Genomic DNA, 7,596 nt, shown 5'->3' on the forward strand with positions numbered 1-7,596 from the left:
TTCATGCAGGAAATTCAAAAGCCATGGCCATTGAGGCAGAGGTGAGCGGTGCCTCTTTGGTCCATAGAACGTAGTTTATGTAGATTTGCGCATGCGCAGTCAGTTCTCATGCTGTCTTGAATTATCAACATTGAGGCAGAGACCGAGCTTGCTTCATGTCACGTGATCTACTCGCTCTCACTCAATCCGCGCGCTTCCCGAATACTAGCATCTAGTAAACTTGCGTGTCGGTGTGTGCGCCTAGCAGTTTGTAGGAGCGAATAAGCTGTTTTTGTACTTTAAAGCTGTACTGCTGACGCAATGTTTTCTGACTGTAGCCTGGTGCGCCGTCACCAGACCAAAGGTGTGTGTGTGTGTGTGTGTGTGTGTGTGTGTGTGTGTGCGCCGTGGCTGTCTGTGCGCGTTTGCGCATTTTGATGGAGTGACTAGGCTGCCGCGCCGCCTCCTTTTCTGTGTCCCGCACAAAACATTTGTTTGTTGTATAAGTCATAAGATAGATGTGTCCATTAATTTGATTATTATATTTGATTGTGCATTAGCCTCACATGACTGACTTTGCTGAATGCAGGCAGCGATCTGATGATGCCTGATATGAACTTGGGTTGCTAAATTAACTGAATGAATATATGAACATATTCCACACATTGATAGGTCACAGCCTACCCATGACAAGATTTCACCGCACGTTACTGATATCGTGTGAACATTACTGACCCTTTGATAATTTAATTTATATTTTACTGATAACTTAAACTATGTTAAAATAAATGTTACTGTAATAATTTGAGGAATTTTTCATTTGCATAGAACGTGTTGTATTTCTTAACGCTGTATTGCACCTTCGCGTAAAGTGGAAAATCGATTCATGAGCAATCGATGCCAACTAATTCAGCACCCTGACTTTGGACAGCGCTCTTGTAACGTCGGACGTAAGAGGCAGCATGCTAAGAAGCTTCCTAAGGGACACTTCGGGGAACACACTTAGAAACATCAACAACTTTGGTAAGATATATCTTTCGATGTCTTCTTAGCGCGCTAAGAGTGAACGTTATCGGGGAACCGGGCCCTGGTCATTTTGTTTCAGTGTGCAGTTTGTTAATATTACGCAAAGCATACAGTCAAAGTAAACTTCATCATTAAGCTGAACTGTGCACATTTATTTTAGACATGTCTTGTTTAATTCATGCGATAAACGCATGTTACTGAGCTGTGGGCTATGACTAATTTCACGGGCAAAGCAAAGTTTTTACAATTTAGGATAAATATTGTCTATTTTTATTTTATAGAAATAAAACTTCATAATATGAGAAGGATACATTCTACGACCTATCCTGCAGTCATCATGGTGAGATTAGGTTCCTTCAATCTAAAAAACAAGAAACGAAAAAGAATCAAAATCATCGATTTCAGAACCAGGAATTGGAATCGGACTCGATCTTCAAAAATCTTGGAATCGAACAGCCCTCTGGAAATACAAACCGGAAGACAGAAGACAACGAGCTTTGTGCTGAAAAGGGGCGTGGACACACAAGGTCTTTATAAAATATTACAATAATACCTATAATAATATAGGTATATACGATACTGTCACGTTCGGTGTTATGGAAAACACAGGAGAGAGAACCAATTGCGAGTACGTCTTTAATAAAGGGAAATCCAAAGAGAATACACAGTCCAGGCAGGGTCAAAACCGGTAAATCCAAACATAACATAAACAAGGCAAGGCAAGGCAAGGCAAGGCATTGACGGACATGAATTAACATTTAACATTAAACAAGGACTCCGTGACTAAGACTCAGACAGACCAGGTATAAATACACAAAAGGATGATGGGGAAACAGGAGACAGGTGGGGAACAATCAATTAACTAAACAAGGAGGAAGGTGACCAAATAAGGAGACAGGAAGTGATAAATGATAAACACTGTGGGAACTGAGGACACCTAGTGGAAACCCAGGGAACACAACCCAGACACTGTGACACAATACTATACAAATTCGAGGAGTATAAATATGATTCGAAATGAACATAACAGCCAGAAAGTCCTGAATTTCTAAATAAGTATATAACTTTAAATATCTGAATTGTCCGGTTCCCAAAGGATCTCCTTCTCTTTGCTCCATAACCTACTCAAGCTTGAGGATATTCTTCTAATCCCTTGCTTCACTTTCTCCTCCACACAACAATAATTTCCAGCGCCACCTATTTCCTGAACAGGGCTCAGGTTGCTCTTTAAATAATCTGGAAGGGATATTTTATGGGTTTTAGGCAGAGAACAATAACAGGGCAAGTTGTACAATTGAACAATTACATTAAGCCAAATTTAACACTTTTCTCCTTCTGCTCTTCTCCCATTCATTGCATGAATGCATGAAAGTAGAGCGCACAGAGTGGTTTTATCCTTTTACAAGCTCTTTATGACCCAAGTAAGAAAAGAGCCTCTAATAGCTTATACAGTAATTTTAGCATGATGCTGAGCTCAATCACATGCAGACCTTTAAGGAGGTGTTTGAAAACAGCCACTCTCACTAGAAATCTATAAGAAATGTGCCGTGATTCAGTGTACTACTCTCTATTCATTCTATTATGAACGTGTAACATACGTCACAGAATAATTTAGTTATTTTCCTAAAATCATGAACATTTCCGCCACCGCGTCATTTCCAGCACATCTCAAATCACGTATTTGTTTGTAATAGCGTTCTGAAGTGGAAATGACATTTAAAAGACTCTCGTTAAAACATGGCTGACTCCTTTGTAGACTACACATAATTAAAGGCACAATGTGTAAGATTTTCATAAAAAAAAAAAAAATTCCAAAAAACCACTTGCACTGTGTGATATATTCCATGCAGTTGTGGTCTTACATTATACCAATAGTTCCAAAAACAGAGAAATTCCAATTTTAAATAATGGTTGTTCCCTGTTCATTGTCGCCTATCAATTACATAATATCTGCGCTATCAGTTCCAGCTTGTAGAAACTATAGGTGCATTCTTGGCATGTTGTAATTACTGTGATTACAAGATACCAATTTGTAAAAATCGTTCACGTCCTCATAGAACTCGTAATTTAAACTTGTGAACTGGGAGTTTTCTGAGAGCGATAACTTCTACTCGTACGACAAGACATGAATGATTGAGAACTGAAGGGGGAAGCTCTACTGAATAAAATTCAACCATATTAAAGTCAAATAAGTATTACATATTTAATCAAATAAATGAATGAGTGAATTTTCTAAGTGATTCCTTTACATATACGTTTTGGGTGGACTGTTCCTTTAAATAGCCTTTGGTTGTACATGGACTGGTTGACATTAAGTTTCTACGAAGAAGAAAAAAAGAGAAAATCCTTTCAGGTGAAAAACTGTAGAAAAGCACCTATACACATTATGAGCACCTATAGGTTATAACCTGTAGGACTTCCTTTAGCCCACAAAACACCCTCCACACGGCGATGCACTGATTTAATTAGGCGGCGATAGGTCTCATGGAGTGTCCTCTGTTGGTAATCGGCGTACCACGTTCGGTCATCGACGTGATACACCAGGAATATTGATTTCTCAGACCAGGCCACTTTCTTCCAATCATCCACGGTTCAATCTTGATGATCATTGGATGTGTTGTTGGTGATGGCGTGCAGGCATGCAGGGTGGTGTATATACTGCTCTGAGAACTGCACCTGCGGCAACATTTGGATGCCAGGCGCACTCATTGATTTAGGCTGGGCGAGGTCATAATGGCTCATCAGTGTATACATGCACACAAGAGTCTATACACTGGAAATGTCATTTATGTTTGTTTCTTGGTCTATCTGTAAGAATTATCTAAAGATTGAGCAAACATAATGATCATATGACAGCTCAGGCCTTGACCCAGTGATTCATAGGGGCATCTGCTATTGTTCAGTTTCATGAAAGATTTGTTCTGCCAATTGCTTTGCTAATATACATAAGGAGCAAGTCAGACCAGCCTGGAAATACTTCCTTATTTATTTATGAAGGAGTCAAATTTAATCTGAAGCATTTGTCAAGCACTACTAAAGTCAGGTTTGACGTCACGCAAGTCGAGTTACATTGATATTTAATACAGTCTACTTTACAAAAATGTGTTTTTATTATAAACATAATGTATGCCTGTGGATGGTATTTTTAAGGATATGTGTAAGATAATAGATGTTAAAGTTAACATGCTGCATAGACAGACACAGAATTGCAGTCATGACACCAGTTTACCGACCCACGCGCACTAATAGACAGCAAGTCGGAAACACACACTGAAGTGCGACTGATGTGTGATCCAGCAGCACCGGTGACTGTCATTCTCTGTTGGTTGAGCGGACACTCTTCCCGCTGGGCACCTTGTGTTTGTGTGTTTGTGTGTGTGTGTGTGTGTGTGTGTCAGCTTCCTATAAGCCACAGCCATGGCACAGCTAGTCTCACTGCCCTTGTCAGAAGGATGCCTCTTTAGATGTGCTTACCATTTTTTCCAACAAACTCTGCTGCCATTCTTTATTTCCTGTGATCAGGGTAGGAGTGATAATCAAAAATTCCAAATTTCTAAATTCAACAAGTTCAATAGAGAGAGAGAGAGAGAGGAAGAAAATACTGTCATCATTTACTTAACTTCATACAGTACAAACCTGTTCTTTCTCTCTCTCTCTCTCTTTTTTTTCATGGAGCATATGATGATGTTTGGCAGACTGTCCAAGCTGCTCTTTTTTATGCAATGAAAATGCACTCTACCATACAACTTCAGTGCCTTTTGATGCTAAACCAAAAGAACAAAAAGAACCATAAAATGCCATAAAATATACTGCATACACACATCTTTCATAGCCTTTATGTAGGAACGGATAGGGAAAAGGGATGATTATTTTAGAATAATTGCTTAAATTGCAGTCTTTTCCACACACAAATGGGGTCCCATGTGTTCTGGAATTAGTCATCAATTTTCCAGGTTTTCCAGGACACGTGGGACCAGGACACATGGAAAATGAGATAAAATGTCAAATGTCCTGGAAAATCTTGTTGTTGTCCTGTAAAATTATATATTATGTTTCCCTTTTATGGTAATTTTTAAGGAGGAGCCCCGGAAGGATTAAAGTAGGAGTGACGACAGTGTTGGACGACAGAGTACTAGGCCTGGACTTTATTTAGTTTTTTGATTCTGTTTGTGCACAATAGTCATCCGCGAGGGGCTGTCGCGCACAGACAGAACCAAAACATCTCCTTTTATCCTTCCGGAGCTTCTCCGTGGGACTCGAGATCGGTGAGTGGTGCAGGCCTCACGCATTAGCATTAACTCCACCGGCCTCGCTCCGTTCCCACGGCTCTCGGCCCCGCCCTTCTCGTCACAGTCGCGTTAATAAGTGCATCACTGCTTTGTTTACAGCGTTTACAGAAACTTGGCTTCACAAGGACATTCCCAGTTCGCTTATGGAGATGGAAGGTTTCTCCTTGGTTCGAGCGGATAGAGGGGAGTCCTCGGAGAAAGTCAGAGGTGGAGGAGTCTGTGTGTACGTGAGTAACGGATGGTGCACACAATATACAGTGAAAGAATCCGGCTGTACTACTGACGCCGAATACCTCTGTCTAAGTCTAAGACCTTTTTATCGAGGGAGGGAGTTTGGCAACGTGATATTGTGTGTAGTGTATATTCCTCCCAGTGGTAACGCCTCCAGAGCTGCCTTAAGTATATCGGACTGTATTCAAAAACAGCTACAGCGAACACCGGGAGCTCCAGTCCTTGTCTTGGGCAATTTTAATCATTGTAAACTAGAGCCGTTTTTACCAGGCTTTTTCCAATATGTTAAATCTGCGACCAGGAATAATAACGTTTTGGATAAATGCTATGGCAACATTAAGGATGCCTACAAGGCAAAAACTAAACCCCCTTTATCCACGTCTGACCATAATATAGTTCATTTAATACCGACATACAAAACTGCTTTAAAAAGGAGTAAACCTCTGGTCAAGACAGTGACTATATGGGAGGAAGAAAAGGTAGAGGCATTAAAAGGGTGTTTTCTAAGTACGAACTGGTCAGTATTTCACGACACAGATCTGAACGTAGTTACTGAAACAACTACGGACTATATTCGCTTCTGTGTGGATTCAATACTACCCAAGAAGGAGATAATGGTGTTCCCTAATAACAAGCCTCACATAACAAAAGAAGTGAAAGCCTGCATCAATAGGAAAAAAGTAGCTTTTCTGAAAAAAGATCGGGTTGAGTTAAAAGTCGTCCAAAAAGAACTGAATAAACTATTATGGGAAGCTAGGAAGCGAAAAAAGGACTACATTGAACAAAACATTGCATCTATGAACAACAGAAAACTGTGGAACTCACTGAGAACGATCTCTAACATGGATTCTAAAAAACAACGTTTCATTACTACTGATGATTTTAAGAAAGCAAATGAATTGAATGACTTTTTTATTCGCTTTGATAACAATGATTCAATTAAGGAATGTGAAGAGTTCCTACAAAACATTGAATGTGCAACGGATGTTAGATTACTTGTGAACCCTCAAGAAGTTACTTCTCTTTTTCGGAAAACTTGCATTAAGAAATCAACTGGGCCGGATGGTATCTCCGCTTATCTTTTACGAGAGTGTGCAGAAGAATTAACTCCAGCTTGGTGTCCAATTTTCCAGCAATCCTTGGACAGTCACATGGTTCCTTCTTTATGGAAAAAGACTATTATTACACCTGTTCCTAAAAAAACGGGTGCTGTTGACAATAATGATTTTAGACCAATTGCTATAACTTCTGTAATTATGAAATGTTTGGAGAGGTATGTGATGTCGAGACTGAAATGTTGCGTAAATTCATAAGTAGATCCATTTCAATTTGCCTATATGGCGGGAAGAGGAACTGTTGATGCTGTTAATACTATCACTCATTTGACTCTTCGACATCTAGAAATTTCTAATGCTTATGCACGACTGCTCTTTGTAGATTTCAGCTCCGCTTTTAATACGCTTCAGCCGCAGTTACTCCTGGGTAAGCTTGTAAAAAGTAATGTCAACCCTTTTATCATTAAGTGGTTCTTTTCTTTTTTAACCAATCGTACTCAATATGTAAAAGTAAATAATACACTCTCTGATGTTAAATCTATTAGTATTGGTGCGCCTCAAGGTTGCGTATGCTCTCCTTTTTTGTTTACTCTTTATACAAATGACTGTCTTATAAATAAGAATAATTATATTATCAAATACTCTGACGACACAGTGATATTGAGTCTCTTAGACAAAGATCATGATATATTAGCGTATCAGTCTGAAATTGAGAATTTTGTGTGGTGGTGTAATGTAAATCATCTTATCGTAAATGTATCAAAAACGAAGGAAATGATAATAGACCCAAAAAGATTAGGTGATTATAGCCCAGTAATCATCTATGATAACATCATTGAGCAGGTGGATACCTATAAGTATCTAGGTGTGGTCATTGATCGTTCATTTACTTGGAAAGCCCACATTGAGTACATTTGTTCAAAATTTCAACAACGCTTATATTTTTTGAGACGCCTTAGGCTGTTTGGTGTAAATCAGAGAATTATGCAATTATTCTATTACGCTGTGTTAGGTAG

This window comes from Carassius carassius, chromosome 48 (assembly GCF_963082965.1).
Source record: "Carassius carassius chromosome 48, fCarCar2.1, whole genome shotgun sequence".
Taxonomy (NCBI): Eukaryota; Metazoa; Chordata; class Actinopteri; order Cypriniformes; family Cyprinidae; genus Carassius; species Carassius carassius.